This window comes from Lepisosteus platostomus, chromosome 22, assembly GCF_059453375.1.
Source record: "Lepisosteus platostomus isolate fLepPlt1 chromosome 22, fLepPlt1.hap1, whole genome shotgun sequence".
Lineage (NCBI taxonomy): Eukaryota > Metazoa > Chordata > Actinopteri > Semionotiformes > Lepisosteidae > Lepisosteus > Lepisosteus platostomus.
In genome coordinates this window covers 10,938,714-10,958,474 of record NC_142632.1, presented here as the reverse complement: position 1 = coordinate 10,958,474, position 19,761 = coordinate 10,938,714, and the positions used below count along the sequence as shown (strand labels likewise).

Below are 19,761 nucleotides of genomic sequence, written 5' to 3'. Positions count from 1 at the left end.
AACTAATGAACTATGACAGGCTTGTAGCGGAGTAATACAATCTTACACACCACTAATGTGCCTATTGAATAAGAAAGCAATTTCTCTCTCCGTAGCTTACTGCGTAGGAGGTAATCAGTTGTGCGTGATAGGCGATATGCTTGGGTTTCATGGGTTAATGTATGGGCCTTTCATCCCTCTATTAACTGCATTGCAATCATCTGCCAAGACCCCGGCTTTACAAGACAGATAATGACTTTCTGTTTCTTTACAAAACTTCCAATTACTTCACACTGTGGCCCCCTCCACAGCAGTAAAATATAATATTCTCCGAGCGGCGCACCACGCCGGCTTGTGCAGCCGGAATGCCTAATGTCAAGCCGGATTCGATTTTCCCTGTGTCAGACAGACGAAAATAGAGCGAAACAATGTTTCTTTTGCCAGGAAAAGAAAGGGGGGGAAAAAAAGGCATGCTTTCCGAAGCTTTGCCCGAACGGTGACACGACGTATATTAATATTCAAGGAGATTCCAGTTGCGGAGCAAGTTAGGCCATCGGGGTCCAGCAAGAGAGAATATCAGCTCATGCCGTATGTATGAGGACCTTAATATGTACAACTCAGCTGAACGAGTGCTGGAAGATTTTTAACAACCTGGGGAGTGGGGACTGACTCCATGCACATACAGTCCTTGTTTTCATGGAGTGCAGGTCCTGTGTTTTGACGGATTTGACAGACCCCTGCACTCACTTTGAGCCAAGTGGTTGCTTGGAAGAGGCTCAGCTGTGCTTGATTGTTCACCCCATCCAACACACTCCTTACTCTAAGGTTACATCCCATTAAACTCAATTACCATCTGATGTTTGGGCAGTCCCCCTCCTGATCAAGGTGCTCGGGGATGGCGCCCCTGTGAAAGACCCCTCCCACCCTCCCGCGCTGATCCCATCTCCGCTGCTCCGTGTCCGATGAGCAGCTGTGGAGTCATGTTGCCAAGATCCGATCTGCTGCAAGTGCACGACCCTAGATGCTCTTATTTCTGCAAACCCAGCTGAGCAATTTGCTTCAAACTAACAATCTAGAAAACTGTTCTTTTAAGAGATTTAGTTGTAATTCAGTTTTGCTGTTAGTATATTACTGTACACGTATTAAGACCAGTTGGTATTAGTATCTTAATGAAATCTTTGCATCAGTCACCTAGTGACATCGTAACAGGCTAAATGGGTTTAATGGCCTGCTCTAATTCGTACCAGCTCCTGTTGTGACCTGACATTGTTATATTGAATTTAACTGATGTACTGATTGATTAACTTATTGATTGGAGCATTCCTAGCCTGAACCAATATTTAAGAGTTGTTCATAAACTCTGAAGTAAGGTTAATTGTAGCTGTAGTGTTCATGTGCTGTTCAGGAGATGCAGTGCGCTTCTGTTTGTTAAAGAAAACGCAGTGCAGCCACCAGGAAAGGGAGAGGCGTGGAGTTTTCCTGGCGGTTTTTTTTCCTCCATCTGCAGCAGCTCAGACAAAGACTGAGCAGACTTTGTCCTGGTGTGGCCAGGTGTTCTGTCTCCACAGGCCCCTCATCTTCATCATCCCTTCCTCTCCTCCCGTCCCGGACGGAGAGGGTCGACCACTCCCCGTTCGTAGCTGATCGGCCGGGCTCTGTTGCTTAATAATAATAATAATTAATAATTGTTTACACTTATATAGCGCTTTTTGTAATACTCAACTCAAAGCGCTTTTACAGGTAATGGGGATCCCCTCCACCACCACCAATGTGCAGCCCCACCTGGATGATGCGACAGCAGCCATAGTGCGCCAGAACGCTCCCCACACATCAGCTATCAGTGGGGAGGAGAGCAAAGTAATGAAGTAAATTAATATATGGTGATTATTAGGAGGCCATGATTGGTAAGGGCTAATGGGAAATTTGGTCAGGACGCCTGGGTTACACCCCTACTCTTTTCGAAAAACACCCTGGGATTTTTAATGACCACAGAGAGTCAAGACCTCGGTTTTACATCTCATCCGAAGGACAGTGCCTTTTTACTGTATAGTGTCCCCGTCACTATTCTGGGGCATTAGGACCCACATGGACCACAGGGTGAGCGCCCCCTGCTGGCCCACTAATGCCTCTTCCAGCAGCAACCTTAGTGTTTCCCAGGAGGTCTCCCATCCAGGTACTGACCAGGCTCCCACCTGCTGAGCTGCAGTGGGTTGCCAGCTGTGAGTTGCAGGGTGATTAGAGGGACGAAGCCCCTGAATTGCAGAGTAAGGCTCTGATGGAAGGCTGTCGTTTCGGTTCTTGGCTGGCACACCAAGCTGATGTGTGGAGTTAATTATTAGGCCGATTGCCCCAGCGGAGACAAACTACTGAGGTCAAAATCAATGACACAGATAATCAGGGCCCAGGCAGGGAAGGTCCCGAGCTCTGATGGCTGCCTGTCACATGGCACTAATTAGAAAATTATGGAGGTGCGACCAGGTTGACTCGCTCATGCTGGATTTCCACCCTTTCATTTCTTTGCTGGTTTTTCCTTGTCGTTCTCCCGGGGTCCAAAAGCCCTGTTATTCAAAGCGAAATATACAAGACCATGTCGGAGGCGCACAATCTAATGGGCCCCCTTTCTCGGAGTTTCGCCAATTAAAAATTGAAACCTCTCTGCAATTGACACAGACAGGAGGAAACCGCCGAAAGCCGAGTATCGCTAAAGGTTAAGTGTGAATAATCCAGCTGCTCGGGCTGGGAGCATGGAGACTGTGAATACAAACCAGGTGAAAATGAGCTTTGGTGTGGGGGCTCTCCTGGGAGGAACAGTACAGGAGGTGGGGTATTGCTGGGGCACGGCAGGGGAACAGAACGGCGCATCCTGCTGCCTTACAGACCTCCAACACAGCAGGCAGAGTGGCCCAAAAGCCAGGGAAACAAACTGTGGAGAAGTCCATCCTGAGATGCAGCTGTGTTTGTAGGTGCATTAAAAGCACATTTTTTAAAGGAATAGTATTACTGGTACTACTCCCAGTAATCTAAAAGACTACAAAAGAAAAACAAAGGAAGTAAGTAGTAGAGGAGTTTGTTGCCGTGTGTGCAGGTACATTGGAATTCTTATTCACAGTGATCTCTCTGACATACACGGTACAGCAGACAATACAATACAACAGACAGCTCTATACAATGTAGGCAGTACATGGCAACATAATAGATAATAACCACCAGGACAATACATATGTACAGTGTAGTGAAAGAAAAAAAAAAACGTTTATCCATGCAAAACGTGTGTAGTGCAGACATGCATTGAGTCTGAGGCAATGCAGTTAGCTGTTAAGGATGCGTACTGTAGCAGGGTAGAAGCTGTTCGGAAACCTGAGTACCGCACAATTCAAGCAAAGTGGTCTGTGCTTTAATAGGGCGGTACTAGCCAGAATGCAGGGGGAAGAACATCAAAGCAATCCCAGGTACCCAGAGCATGAGGTGCCTTTAGTGACAGGTCGACACCCACCAGCAGACTGTCTCTGGCCACACATGGGCACTGCAGCCACACAAGGAAATCTGTGCTGTGATTGAACTCACTCTGAGCTGGTTCCAGTGTAGATACCGGTACCAGAGGGCACCGAGATTGCCCGTTGAGATTCCGAGTGTTAGACTCGGACACGCCCACAGAGGGATGCCGGTGACGCTGTGAAATATCAGGGGCTGAGGCATTTATGACATCCAGGAGAAAGAAAAAAACCTCCCCCCCTTCCCAAAGAATCTTGAACAGCACGGACAAGACAGGTTGCTTGCCTTGTATCCTCTGGAGTCGTGTATTTATTTCTTCTTCCAAATAGTTATGTGCCACTCAAATTCCACTGTGTGAGAGCCAGCACCTATGTGTGTATGTTTTATATATGTGTATCTATGTATGTTCACTCCGGCATTTTTATTTTTCTCTCACACTCCATTACACTATACAAGACAATACATACAAGATACAAGATTTCTTGTCAGAATCTAGAGGATCAAAACTCTGGTTCTGGTGACCCCACATCTCCTGGTGTTCTGTCCAGCTGAGCTACTTGATTGAATCCTTAACAGAAGCAGCGAGCTGCTTGACTGGAACCTTCTCTGGACACGTTGAGTGACTTTAGTTATAATGCGGTAGGTCAAAGGTATCGTCCAGCATGTTCAGATGCTGCAGATTAAAGTCACCTCAAGGTCAATTAGGAAGACAATTATTTACTTGACCGCTCATCTGGAATAATTACCAGTAGCTGTGGGGATGCCCATAACCAATGCTGGGAATCTCCGCCATAAACAACTGATCTGGTCCAGTTGTGCTACATCAAGGAACCATGCCCATGATGTTTCCTGTTTCGAAATTGTTGCAAGCACGTTACAAACTAGGAATACGAATGCGAGATACGGAGTCAGATTTAAATTGGGGCTGCGCTGATCCATCATGCCAGCAAGGAGTAAAGCTGTTCGGAAATGAATTCAGACCTCAAAGACATTGGATGAAGGCAGTGTTTTTAATTAGAGGAAATGGACATGAATATCATAGACATGACTCTCAGGGCACGGCTGATAATTAGACAGTAATTAGGTGATCTTAATTACTGGTGCATTTAATCTCGGAAGAAAAACTGACAGCTTATTAACATTTCAAAAAAAAAATTGTGGCGGGTTTAGTGGGATAAAAAATATTTTAATAGGCCCTGCTGGTACTGTACTGTCGACAGGACTATGACTTGGAGTGCAAGCAGACTAAGGGTGACTGTGCTTGTTCTGAACGTTTCACACATTAGTAGTCAAAGCACTGCAGTGGGGTGGGGAGAGCCATTATATCTCTAGTCACCTGGAATCTGCAGCTCTGGCATTGCATGAAAGCAGATTTTTCCTGGGATGTGTCAAACACTTGTGCCCAATGACATCAGCCAATTAAAAACCACGAACCGTTCCTTGCCCTGCCTCTTGGTTTAGCTGGGACGATAAAAATTTCAGTTTTTAAACATTTGAAATCAGTTTGTTTTTGACTTGCAGTTTTCAAAAACTTTTTAGAAATTGCCCGCTGAATCTTGATTTTTCAGCTCAAAAAGTAGGCTGTACAGTGTTTCAGGCATATTTTATCATCTTGGATTTGTATATTCAACTGTATCTTGACAAAATTGCAAACTTGAATCTGTTGAGCTTTTAAGGTACAGTATATCCTACTGCTAGTATTATGCATCTTCATTACACAAAAATCATCCCAAAATTCTCTCATTTCTCAGCTTTAGCACAGCCCAGCAAAATTCTGGCTTTCTCAGCCTTCTGTTTTAAGATAGATTTGCCTGTCTGCTTAAATCTACTCCATATTCTCTCAAATGCAATCACAGAAGAGGTACTCTCATTGGAATTTTTTCTTCACGGAGAGAACCTCTTGTGTCTTTGATTGATAAACTTTCTAAGCGTTGTCGTAAAGCCGGTATAAAATGCTTTTACGATCTCGCCATTAAATCCCGTCTACGTGCTGACTGAGCGTATTTGGACTGTCACTCCCATTTTACGAGGCTGCTTTAAAATTACTGGAATAAAATACGTATAAATATACACTGTAGTTTCTGCCTGATATCATTTCATAAAAAAACACGAGGGCCCATAAATAATGTTCAACTGCATGGACACGGACACAATAAAATAGTATTTATACTTCATTAAGTTCCCAGCTTCCATGTTTCATTGCTTGTTGTCTTTATTATCTCTAAGACACAAAGGTTCACATCTCGTCTGCTCTGCTTTCCCCTTTGTGAGGAGTGATCTGAATACGGTTTCACAATCACTCTGTAGTGCCACGCACACTGAGACCACCTGAGCCTAGGCCCAGGCTTCAGTCACTGAAGCAGTCAAAAATAATAGGAAAGCCCTTATAGGGTCTGTTATTGGAGGAGCCTGATTGGTCACGTCTGTCCAACAGGACCACCACGAAAGGATGCTATGGCCTCTGTTCTTCATTGGCGAGTCTCTAGTCTCTAGTCATTAGTCAAATGATTTTTTTATGCATTTCTTGAATTTTCAGATCAGCAGGTGGAATTTAAACCTATAGACTAGTGTAATCTGCCCTTTTTTAACCTGCACCTTTCAGCCTGGTACTTATGTTACTGGAACATTAATTTTAGTGCACAGCCGTTTGAAAATGTTTTGGCCAGTGGCTTAACCCAGTTGCTCTCGTGAATTTCATCTTTCATCAGACTTCACAGGCTAGTAAAGAAGCAGACTTCAGGGTGCCCGAGTAGCGGTCTTGACGAGTTCATTGGTGGATTGAGTCAGTGCCCAGTTTTTTAAGATCTGTATAGTGAGCTGTAGCAGTGAGAGCCGCTCACTGACGGATGCAGGTGTCTTTCTGCAGGGCAGCTGAGGGCTCTGTGCCTGTCTGCTAGTTTTTATGTTAAAGTCAGGAAGGAGCACACCGCACTCCAGAGAGTCATTTCAGCAGGAGTAACGGAGAATGATGGGAGGCACTAGAGTGCCTAGAGGCACTTCGGGGATCTCTGGAAGAAATGGAGGCCTTCCACCTGCCTTCTAGCAATCCCACACATGTACTGTGGATTTTCCATCTGCAAAACGCCATTGTCCTGCACAGCCCAATTCTGTAGGAATGAAGGTGTAATATAATAATAAACTTTTTTTATATAGAGCCTTTAAAGGTTACTTCTAAAAGCAATTTACAGAATGCCATCAACAAATGAAAAATAAATACCCAAGATATACACAATAAAATACACCATGAGAGGAGATGGTAGAGTAGAGTGTGTCACTTTAAGTCTCCTTCAGCCATGATTCATCTTCTGTTTTACATTTCTTGCACTGGAACAGAGCAGAGTGAAAGTAAGCACAGACACGCCTTTATACCTCTTTGTGGGCCCAGGGAAATCGTAAAACATTCACCTGCTGCTTATTCCCTGTCAGGGGTAGGGCAGCCCAGAGGCAGTCCTTGGCAAGGTGCCCAGATGTCAATTTGGAGACCCCAGTTTCCCTAGCAAGCACGTCTTCGGAAAAGTGGGAAGAAACTAGATCAGCCAGAGACGACGCATACAAACATGCAAACTCCACACAGTATGTGTTCCCAGTACTGCCTGAAAGGACTCTGAAATTGTGTTAAATCTTGTTAATTTGTTCTTCATAGTTTTAATTGAACTCCGTGGGACTTCACAGGCTCTCTTTCATCCATACCCTACATGTGGAGTGGAAAAACCCATTACTGAGAATTACCTAAATCTGCACAGGAGGGGAAAAATCTATAGCAGGTTATTAGTGGTTTATCTGCATCTTAATTTTGGCAAATAATAAAAAGAAACCCTAATTGCATGTGAATTGCTGTTTAGCAGCAGGTAATGATATAGTAATGCTATCATCCATCAGAAATACAGCTTTGTTAGCAGGTTGCGTGGGGAAGAACTGAAATTAAACTACAAGATTAATGGTCCAACAATAAATAAAAAAAACTTTACCTTTCAGAGCACTATGTAAAGGACCTGCTACAAGAGCAGGTTCTGGTATGTGCTTGTCAAGTGAGACAAACTTAACCCTGCGCTTAATTCTCACAGTAACACAAACTGTGGTTCAAGAAAAAAAAAAAATTGTTCTGTTTCCTGTGGGGGTGATTACTATTTTGAAGGCTGCTCTGCTGCATTAAGTGGTCTTTTTGTAAATAAGATCACACATTATACCAAAAAAACAGAAATATTTTGCTGTGTTGCATTCAATTTTCTTCCTGACTGGATGTATCTCCTCTCTAGCACTTTCTGAGCAGCGCCAGTTTATTGGGTAACAGGCAGAGATGTTACCTCTTCCTCCCTGTGGTGGTGACTGGCCTGCGTTACCCTGGTTATACCAACATCCTTTAGATAAGTTCAGAGAAGGAGGAGACTCACTGGCAGAGGGGTGGAAGGGAGGGTCTGTTTGACAGCTACAAACGCCCGGTCTCCCAGGAGGCCCTGGGCTGTCACTCAGGCTGATGGCTCAGTCCTGTCGGGCACAGCTGTTTGTGTCACCCTGCGTATCAGGTAGTTGAACGGCCAGCCCATAGGGGAAGTGGAGCAGTGCTGTTTCCTATTCCCAGAGCTGGTCTTCATCTTGTTGCAGCAGGGTGGGAGTTTTCTCTGGGAATTCCGGAGGGTTCCTAAAGACAGAAAAATCCCGAAAGTTCTTATGACTACGTATGTCAAAAGATGGCCATTAAATCTTTCTTTTTCCCCTCCAAGCAAAAAAGGGGGTTTATTCTCTGCTTTTCCCTCCTCTCTTACAAATCACACACAGGGAGGGACACACCCATAGTTTCCTTGCAGTTTCCTTGCAAGCCTGGTTCCTGTGAGTCTACTGAACACTCACCAGGGCACATGTATCTCATTCCTGAGGCTTTTTAAGCACCAGGAGCAGGTTCTGCTAGTAAAAGAGCCAGCTTCTTCTTCTGAACTCTGAACTGCATAAGGTGCTGGATTCTAGTTCTGGGTTTTCAGGTTTGCTTCAGTTTTGTAGATGCTTTCATCCCTTCCGAGATCTGGATTTGCTTCTCCTGGAAACAAATCCTCAAACGGGAATTATCCCAGAATATCAACACAATATATAAATGCAGGATTGGTTAACTGAGCCCACATATGAGCCCAGAGGCCATGTTCCGTGTGTCCTTATAATTAGCAACATTGCTACTGTTACCGTTAACAATCGTTAATCAATTAAATAAAAAATAAGCAATAAATAAATGGAAAGGTATGTTGCACTGAAAACCACAAGTTTCTGTGCACCCTATAGCAATGGCTTTCTCCCCCAGTGCAGAGACGTTACAGTATGTACGCAGTGGCCTGGAAACGTTATGGAGTTGTCCAGCACTGTGGCCTCCTGCACTCAGATCTGTCCAAGCATTCTGGTTCATTTTTCTGGTTTGATGTTGTAGTTTTCTGTACAAATAAACTTGAATGGATTACAGAAATGCTCAGTTTTTTGTCAGCGCAGTGACACAGTAGCTCAGCTAACAGTTGCTGACAGTGCTAACGTGCCATAATAATTGCCCCCGAATTCAACAGAAAAAACCTTTGAATGCACGCCTGTTTAAAGTTTAAATAAGCAACAGTGCACCTTGTCCATTAGCATCAGGCAGGCCCCGTGCTTGACTAATAACCTCCCTCCTCCTGCAGCTTGTGCTGTTTTAATAAAGTCAGCAAAAACAAAAGAGCAGATGTTAAAGTGCGCAACAGTGTTTTGTTAATTAAAAATGAAATTAATGACTTCAGGTGTGAACCACATCTAGAAACCCAGCGATTATCCCACAGCACACATCATAAAGAGTGGGGCTCACATTACTGAGCTTCCTAGCCATCTTGGGGGATGAGGGAGGGGAAAGCTAAATAGAGGATAATGGCAGTTTGAAGAGTATTAGCTCTATTTATCTTTCTTTTGGAAGAAGTGTTCTCAAATGCAGGAAGCCACCATCTGAATCCTCCACCAAAACCTTCCAGCTTTCCCCAAGCAGAGCCTGCAGCAGGAATTGTGCTGATTGTTTAAGAAACTTTGCGTATTTCAAAAAGCTTGTACTTGGAATCGGTTTTTTTACATATAAAAGGCTCCGTGTTTCAGGTGAGACGTAAAATTGAGGTCCTGAATCTCCATGGTTATTAAAAATTCTAGGGTGTTTCTCAAAAGGAGTAAGTGTGTTACGTGGTTGTCCTGGCCAAATTTCCTTCTGGCCTTTACCAGTCATGGCCTCCGAATAATCCCCATCTCTGCTCTCCTCCCCACTGAGAGCTGGTGTGTGGGGAGTGTACTGGAGCACTATGACTTCTGTTGCATCTCACAGGTGGCAGCTACACACTGATGGAGGGGAGTCCCAATTACCTGTAAAGAGCTTTGAGTGGAGTATCCATAAAAGCACTATACGGTATAAGTGGTATATACAGTATATAATTCACTAGGAATAACAACACCCACGAACAAAGCATCATGAAAGGATTATGGAGTGAAAATGTGGCTTAACCCGCTTAGCTGAGGCCTGACCTCCTGGCTATTGGACAAGAAGGCCAGGACCCCCATACAGGGTGACCAAGGGGCAGCTGCAGAGGTGGAGGTGGGATGCAAAAGACATATATGAGAGAAAGAAGGGGATCACTTAGAATATTTATGGCTTTTTAGGAGAGGAAATGACATCGGGATTGATTGCTACAGTAATTACTGACGCCTGAGTTTGATTGAACTTGTCTGTTGTCATGCCTCCCGAACTTTCATTACAAACTCCATGTATATAAGAACTAATTATTATTATATTACTACATAAAGATGCATGGTAGCCATCCTTCTTCAGTAAATGTCTTGCTTCTTTCTCTCTTCTAAGCGAAACCAGCCCTTTTTGTTTATTCGTTTCTTGATTTACGGCTACCTGAAGAGAAAACCGGATTTAAAGTAATTGAACAGACCGTCTCAGTACTCAAGCTGAGACTTTCAGGGTCTGAAACTGCCTGTTTGCAGGCCTAATATCTTCCACAAGTTGAAATAATAATGATAATAAAGACCACTGATAATGACCGATTTGAATGGGGGGGTTGCACACAGAAATGCATATACAGTTTGTGACACACATTAAGAGAAGCAGAGTGCTTTTTACAGTCATAGGAAAGTCCTCAGATATGCACTCCTGCTCACACATAAACACATTCATTCCTGCAAACAGTTTTATTATCCAATTCTGAGCTGAGTTCATTTGAGCTCATCACAAAGTGAGACTGTTGCAATGCCAGGAAAACAGTTTTATGTGGTAATTTTGCCTTTCTAATGGATCAGTCTGGTCTGCGTGCAGGCCGCTGTCTGGGGTGAGAGTGGGCAGACCAGCAGTGATCCTGCCTGTGTTGCCAGTAAAAGGCGAGCCGAGCGTGTTCGTGCTCAGCAGCCCCTCGAAGGAAGGACCACAGAGACCGAGGCCCTCTCATTTCTGAGGGTGAGGAAGCCAAACAGATGGCATTTCAATCTGAGCCCTGCTCCACATCTCCACAAACCGCAGGCAGGACTTCAGACTTTATAGTACTGGGCACCTCTTAATTGCAAAGTAATAGCTCTGGAAGTCTGCATTCATCAGAGCACAGACGACAATCTGTTCCACCTTCTGCTCCAGGAGGGGCAGAGCTGCTGTGGTCAGAAAGGCCTAGTGTGAAAGGGAGCCTGCAGCAAGAAACAGGACAGTAACTGGACTCCAAATAAACAATTCGCTAAGCGCCCTTATTTACAGTAGTAAGAAATTGCAAGCAGTTGAAAGCCAAAGACATAAAAATCTCTGTGAGGTGGGAAATACCAGGATGGAGAAAGCAGCATGGTGGGCTAGTCCTCACACCAAACTAATTGTCACCCTGTCAGATCCCTTCTCACTGCAGTATTCTGTCGAGAAAGGTTAAATACTAGAGCAGCTCAATTCTCACCCCTGTATCTGATTGAGAGAGGCGAGCAGTAGACTAGACCAATTCTCACCACAATCCTCTGCTGTCCAGAGAAGAGTCCAGTTCTCCGCCTGGCCTTCTGTCGGGAGAAGTTCAATATCGGGGTCGGGTCGATTCAAATCTCAGTTTCCTGCCAGGGGAGGGCGAGTGTTAGGGAAGGGCAATTTTCACCCCAGTGTTAACCCAGAACAGCAATAGCCCCGCAGTATCAGATAAATACAGTTTGAGATATTTATTTCATGCCCTGTGAATAACCATTGCAATTTCTCACTTCTCCTGATCTGCTTTGTGAATGGGGCTGCTGGTGCAGAATGCTGTATGTTATCTAGGTGGGGCTGCACTTCAGTGCTGGATGAACTGTGTCACCACCTCCTGTGTATGTAAAGCCCTTCGTGAGCTTATGTAAATGTATGTGAAATGCAAGGAATTATGATTATTGTTGTGTATCATTTGCTACATTTAACTTAGCACATCAAAAACAAATCTCTCCATGATTGTGCTGCTTCATGAACATCTCCGTTACGTTGTTGTAACAGTGTATCCATTGAGTCTTCATTGGAATTTTGTGTTGAAAGACTGAAGGTATAGATACTTTTGTTATTCTTAGACGTACTGTAGGTTACTGTAGAATAACTGCACAAGCTCTTTGCTGCCACCTGCTGAGTGGTTTGTTGCCCATTTTATTGCACTTGCATCTGACATTTCAAGTCGATGTATGTGAGAAAATGAAGGAGCTTTTCTGACTGTAAAAAAGCTTTTCACTCAGAGAAGGGATGAATACGTGGAAACTGTTAAGAAACTGGCGGGTGTTTCACCGGTGTCATAGGAGAGACAGATTTCTGATTTCAGTAAAAGCACATCAGAGTGAGGAGATAGCTTGTCAAGTGTCTGATGGCAGTGTGACTGTGACAAGCTGCATTTGAGTGTCTCTTTACCGCCATCTAATCCTCTGACAGCATGACCTATATGTTCAAGCACTGTGTCCCTGTGTTTAAAAAAGATGCACTTCACAGGCTTGGGGACACACATTCCTCCATTTCCCCTCATTCCTCCGCCCAGAGCCACCCAGAGCCCAGAGGGAAGATTTGTAATGAAAGTGGGGACAATGCCTCTGCATGCACTGTAGAACTGTATGGCAGACTGCAGTAAAAGAACAATTGTTGAAGCAGTTCGGTGGAAATTGTATTTCCTCTGTTGTCACTGTGTAACTGATAGGTGGAGGGTGATTTATCTACCTCACAATTTTTTCTTCATGTACACTGCCATGTAAAACTCTAAAACAATCAGGTGTATGTGTGTTATGAGCATCACGGATTTATTTTAAAGTCCCACTAGTATTTTCTGCCATTTGAAAAGCTTAGTTTGGGTCATAAGAAACCCAAAACAATCTTTAATTTACATTGACCAGACTCTTCACAAACTAGGTCAACTACACATGAGCAGGCGGTAGGAAGCGTACTAGTAGCTCAGGAGTGTGTGTGAGGAAGTTTTCATTCCAACGCAATGTTCTGTCAACTAAAACTAACAAACAGAACCTAACAAACGTTTTACTGCAGGCTTTGACGCCTTTATTGCAATGATATAAATGTGTCTTGGTGGACATGATTACATGTGCAGTATAACAACATATTTTAACAAGGTTGTATTGTCCTCGAAAAACATACAGTTGCAATTCCTTTCAGGTGTGAATCACTCAATTGCAATTATGTGGCCAGGTATGGCATAAATATGGTTTTGATTGCCCATGCCTATTGTTGATAATTATGCTTACTGAGGGATCTGGTACAGTATATAGGGTAAAAATGACAAGTTAATAGCTGCAGTGTAAATTAATTACATTAAATTAGTAAATAACTTTACCAAGTTAAATGTTGATAAATAAGCAGCCTACTTGAACTCGCATGTCCACTTTTTAAATCAGTGATCCAAAAAGTCCATAAAGATTGTTTTCATTTCAGACAAGCAGTTCTCTCCAAGGGGTGCACAATTTATTCGAATAATCCAGGAGGTGACTCAGAGGCTAAGAGGGTATTTCGTGGTGGTGGTAGTGGGATTAAATTTTTCTCTTTCCTTCAGCTTACGCAACAGCGAAATGTCAAGCATGGGCCTACCACTACACCATGTCCCTCTCATGTAGGACGTGTTCGTCTGTGGCCTGGTGCTATCACATAGTGGAATGCTTCATAATCAAGGCTGAACACCTCTACTGCAGAGTGTACACCTTCAGTTCATCAAGTCGCTCTTGTTTCCTAAATTACTGTTGTTTGAGCGGCTTGTGTACTATTTCTTTATAAGATGTGGATTTGCAGCATTATACTAGTTTCTCTGATTTATAATTGCATTGCTTTGCCAGGTATTGATTGGTTTGCTTTCTCTAATGAAATTATTTTTACTGGTGCCTGGGTCGCTTTGGAATAATTCACAGCAGGATGGTCACATTAAAATTGCTGGAATCTGCAGTTAAGAACAAAAATGAAATGAAAGAGATCGCCAGTGAGGAGAAACATCAACAACAAAATCAACAACAGATTTGTTTGTCATGTTTTAGTTGCGCTTTCGTTTGGAGAAAGTTGCTAGGGGCTGACGTTTTTTTTTAGAAATTAGAGAGATTGGTTTTGTTATTTCCATGGGAACTAGAGGCGGACTTCACAGAGTTCCTGAAAGCTGTGGTTAATTATAAATGTCACTGTGACTTTTTCTATTTATTAATTTTTCGAGCTTTGTAATGATCATTAAAGCAGCGCAAAGAAAAAACCTCTGAAGATAAATGACTTTTTTTCATCTCTGGTTCCACATTCTGTGCCTTCTGTCCCACGTCCAGTCCTCCATGAGAAGTACTGTGAAACGGCTTGTAATTAAAGACTCTCTCAGAGGAAAACTGAAGACCCACCATTGCGCATTAACCTGTTCTTACTTTGTGTGTCCGCCAAGAAATGATCTGATGTCTGGAGCATCTGATCACACAGCAAATGTCTGACAGGATAAGGAACTTGAATTCTCCCGGGACATGTCAGTACTCCCAAGTGTGCAAAGCAATTAAGAGCAGCTCAGATGCAGCAATGTTACATTAATTGTCTTAAAGGAAATTCCTCCGCTATGAAGGGACATATGTAAAAGTATGTGAAACCCTGAATTTCATTTACAAAATAAACCCAGTGGACTTCTTCAATATCAACAGTAAAAACACAAAACTGAGGTCACAAGAGGAAACTACATGAACGTGTGCTTAGATCTGAGAACAGGAAGCTCTTTCTTGACACAAGGGGCTGTGGGAGTGTGGAACATGCTAACTATCCATGTGTTGAAGTTGAAATTCTGGCTTCTTTCAATCAACAGATGATGACATGCTTGGATGAATAAGCTACTATGAAACACTCTGGGTTTTAGCAGTTCTTATGTCATACGTCTTAGAATTTACCTTTGCCGAGTTAAATGCACACCATTCCTTTGTTTTCGGCATGCTGAAATACATTTGGTTTTCTTTCCTTTGTGTTGATTTCCCAAAGTCTGTACACTGATTTAACTCTGCTGTTCTACAGTATTCTGTGTTTTCCCCTAGCGAAAATCTGTTAAAAACATGATTGTGATAATGTGGCCTTTTACTGAGACAGCAGGACTTTGTTACGTCTGACACCTAACACATTTAAAAAGCAGGGTACCCCCAGACTCTATACAGCTCTCAGACAGTTGTCCAGACTTTTTTCCAGTAAACATCTCCTGATTCCATGTATTAAAAGATTAATTATCCATCTATAACTAGGCATCTAGTTGATACAGTTTCAGCAGGAGGTGGGAGGAGTGCAGTTTTGTTTGAACACTGACTCAGTGTGCTTTGCAGGCGATTACAGATCCGTTTTCTATAGCAGACGGAATGAGAAACACATTAATAACTCAGCAGTGAGAACTTTGTAAAAACCATCTCTCCAAATGCATGTCTTTCAAGCAGCAAACTAGAGTGCATTTTGTCCATTTACCTTGTGCTGCCTCTTTGCCTATGGTTGTGCTGTAACCTGCATGATAGTGTTTTACTGAGCTTCAGCTCTCTCAGCTACCTGTATTTCTGAATGTATCTATGTTTCTTTTGGTGTCACTGATGGGAAAGGAGAGACGAGAACACAGGCAATTAATAATGGGCTGAGAGCAAGAGGCCTTCCTGACTTTGACTTGTTACTCTTCCTATGTAGCTGCTTCCAGAATTTTGACAGAAAAGGTTTTCTGTGTTGCTGGGAGACAGAAGTATAGAAAGTAAATTAATCAGCAGATTGAAGCTCTTCTGCACTTGACGGTTGTAGTGTTTTAAGGCTGTGTTTAATTCATGTGCTCAATTTATTTTTAGTTTGTTTCCCTTTTTTAATTTATACAAAGTATTAACTTTTTAATTTAATGCCTGTGCCAGAGTACTTTTTACAGCAGGAGGTAATTAATTTTTCTCAAATGTGCACCAAAGAGTACAGCGTGTAGGAAAAGTGTGGGCAGCTCTTAAAAAATGCTCATTTCATTTGAGAGTCTCTTCAGCCCATGAACTAATCATACCTGAGGCTGGCTGTTAGGATCTTTGTGTAATGTCTCAGGTGGGAGGACTGGGGTGCGCCTAGTGATCACTGGCAACTTAATAGATAGAGACAGCAATGCTATACTGCTCTGAAAAAGGTCTCTGTTCATAAATCTGCAGTCGGTGCATTAGCTGACATTAGTGACTTAGCTGACCCAAAGGGGTCAAGGGTCAATAAGGGTCATTACAGTGTCAGGAAGGGGTCAGCAGGCATTCAAACGATGAATATGCATGGTGGTCTCTGTTAGCTTCTGGTGTAACACTGGATCTATTGCTTTTACACTAGATTTATTTTTGTATCTCTCGCACCATCTTATTCTTCAAATCCAAAACACGTTTTTAATAACTTGAAATGCGATCGACCCATGGCCTTTTTGTTATCATCCTTTCATCCTGCTTGCTTGTTGACTCGGTATTCCCCAGCGGGGATGAAATTGGTTAACTGAGGGATCAGGTTGCAAGGTTGAAGCCCCGCAGACTCCTGGGCTGGGAGTGATGAAGCTGTCTGCCCCTTGACCACCACCACCACCACCCACTGACACCTCCTGGTGTTGCATCCCAGCTGAGCCAAGAAGTTGTTTTTTCATCAGCTTTGGAGATCTCGAGTCACTTATGGAACACTGAATGGGAAACCATCAACACTTCTAAGAGGTGGCAATGGAGAACTCACATGAGTCGGATTGTTAATTTGATTAAGGAGTTGATTGCAGAACCAGCCCCTCCGTGGGAACGTTGACAAGCAGAAGGTTGCGTCCCCAGATCCAGGATGCAGAGCCCCAGCTCTGGAGCATCACAAGTGTAATGCATGCGATTCCTGCTCTGTGCGCTGTGGTTGAAGGTTCTGCGCGTGTCCCCGCAGGAATCCCCCAGACCTGTGCGGCTCATCTCTTTAATCTTCACATACCTTCGCTCGCATTGCGCGGGGAAGGTTAATGCGAGGTGGCATGAAACCCGATCCTCAATTGAAAGAGATTTCCCATATGCCTGTCCTTTCAAACCGAGCCGTCACTCGTAATTATCTTCCACGAGGCCTGAGGAGCCCGGCGCTGATGCATTCCCTCTGTGTTTTATAATTAATGTCTTAGGCAAAGGGTGGGGGAGGGATGCATTTTTCATCAGGTCATGTAAAATACAGGAGTGTTAATAGACAGTTCGTCTGTGCAAGGGAGAAGGTAGCTGGCGTGCTTCGCTCCTGCACGGCGGAGAGTCGGGTGTCTGCGCTACCCATCTGCGTTCCCCTGTTTGAGAAAGCAGCCCAGGCTGAGCTGGCGAGACTGGCAACAGGCGTTTGGCTCATCTCACAAAGTACTACAAAGCAAATAGCGTGAGACTGATCCCGCGCTTGCATTCTGTTTCAGCAAAAGGACTCCTGCTTTTCAGTCAGCATTGCCTTCATCAGAGCGGGCAGCCTTACAATAAAAAGGAGAAATGTGCTCAGATGTACTTCACATGGGGATATACATGAACAACAATATGTATTAACGTGTGTCGTCTTTGTGCTTTTTCTGGTTACTGACAAGGAAATTAACCATCACTACAGTCCACAGTTTTATATATAAGAAATATACACAGGGCACTTGGAGCTCTTGTCTAATTACTGGATTAATAATAAGAACTTTTATGTAACTTTATCTAAGATTATATAACTGACGTTCCCAGCTGCAGGCTTAAGAAAATGCAGCTGTGGTGGTGGCGACAGCATTTTTATCCACTGAATGCACCAAGCCCTAATTTACAGTACCTGCGAGTCCTTTCTCTCTGTATCTCCAGTGAAACATTACCCTTAAACAAAGATCAATAACGCTATCCCTGGGAAAAGAAATTAAACTGGGGGAGCTTTACTACAATGCTGCTGTGATGTATTGATATTGATATGGTTGGGTTAAACACTCAATTGAAATGGTCAACTGCTCAATAAATGCTATTAAGGAAATAACCATAGACCTCTACAAATCCCGTTAATGAAGACTGCTTTGTTTTGACAAGGACTAGCAGGCGGCCTCTACCTGTTTGGAATGCGGCCTCCCTCTTAGGTTATTGTAACTCATTGCCCGTCTGGAAATTGATTCAGGGTGGAGGCGACGCAGCGAGAGAGAAAGAGAGAAGGATTGCTCACGTCCGCTTTTGTCCACATGTCTCACTCCTGGCCCAAAGCTGTCCTGCACATTTCATGCACCGTTAGCCTCTGACACTGTCCCCTATGCAGCAGCCCTTTCAGATTCCTGAACGACTCAGTTCGACCTGTGTTGAGATACACAGCTGGGCTCAGGTACAAACATGTCTTTAGGTGCAGAACACTGCTCTGCCGCTGCAAATAGGTGAGGAAAACTTGATTATCTAAAACATGTAGGACCTGTGGACCTTGAAAGTGTATAATCCTCCATTGTGTTGCAAGATATTTCAGTAGCTTTTTTGTACAGAAACCTTTCGCAGGAGGGCAGGGGTTGAGGGCTTTCTGGAGAAAGACGTACATTACTGTAGCCCCACGATGAACTGCGCCGCACTTCTTCTCAGGCAAATAATGGGAGACATCGGTTTGGCGTCTTCTGCCTGCGGTTTGGCCGGCGGCTAATCTCCCCGACTCTAGTCGACAAGGCATCATTAGCTGTAATAGCAAAACAATAGCACTTTATGGGCTATAAAGCTGCAAGGCTACAATGGAATGGAAAGAAGGAAGCGTCTGCAATTTGATACCAGTGGGATTGGCTAAACAAAGTCAGCCCTGTGCCCCCTCTGTATTAGTCTAATTGAAATGGATTTGATGGTGTAATAATGTTACAATAACAAGCCTGATGCCAGGCTGTGTCCTGCTGGGCTCTCATCGTAGTAATAAACTATAAATAAAATGGATTGCTGAAGGGGCTGTCTTAGTTCTTGCAGGCTGGCTCCTTTGCTCAGCAAGAACAGTTTCATTTTGTGGTCAAATTAGAAAGAGCCTGCAGTTCGGGGGCAGGGGGAGGGGTGTGGGGGTTCCGCACCTCGATTTCGTATCTTTTCTTGCTGTTCCATTGCTGGAAGGAGGACACATCAGCTGGATCATGTAGTCTCACCTTCAGGAAGACCGTAGTTCCTAGCCCTGGTCCAGGAGGAGCACTGAATCGTCTGGTTTTTGTTCCAAATGAGTTCTTACTCGCAGGCTATTTTTTTTTTCCCCAATTTGAAACATTTGCACATTTGCTTTCAGTTCTTTAAAGGTTAAATGGGATTTGTGCTTGGTACCAACACTTCTCCAATTTCAGAACTACCCTCATTTAGGTGTCCTGCTTGCCTGAATTCGATCTATGCCGAAGAATAAAATGCATTGTTGGAAGAGTCTGTAAAGTGTCACTGCCATTGTGGGTGTGCCTAATATGGAGTCACCTCCAATTATGGGCGTGTTTTAATACAGTGTTGCTTCCTGGTGTGGGCGTGTCTAATAGAGTGTTGCTTCCTGGTGTGGGCGTGTCTAATACAATGTTAACCCCCCAGTTATGAGCTTGCCTGCCCCATTGCCACTCCCACTGTGGGCTTATCTTATATACTGTACTGTAGTCATTCCTCCTGTGTCAACTGATCACCTTGATCAACTAGTAAGAGCTGGTAGTCAGAAATAACAGTAAATACGGAGAGGCTGTGTAAAATTCTGTGACTTGAATTTGTTGTTGGAAACTTCAGTCGGGACTGACTATAGAAACTATTTCAATAAAAATCTAAACAATCAAGCAGATCAGGTTGGTCACCACTGCTGCAGGGAGCAGTCATGTCTTGTGGTACAGACTGTTGTCATTGGAGGAGAAGTGCATTATACTGTGAAAGGAGAGTAAA

General features: G+C 43.7%; 1 protein-coding gene across 6 annotated transcripts in view; it reads left to right on the top strand.

The window, feature by feature from the left end:
* LOC148643457 (seizure protein 6 homolog) overlaps positions 1–19,761 on the top strand; it is a 211,185-nt gene that overhangs the window by 147,172 nt on the left and 44,252 nt on the right. The gene's annotated exons all lie outside the window — the stretch shown is intronic.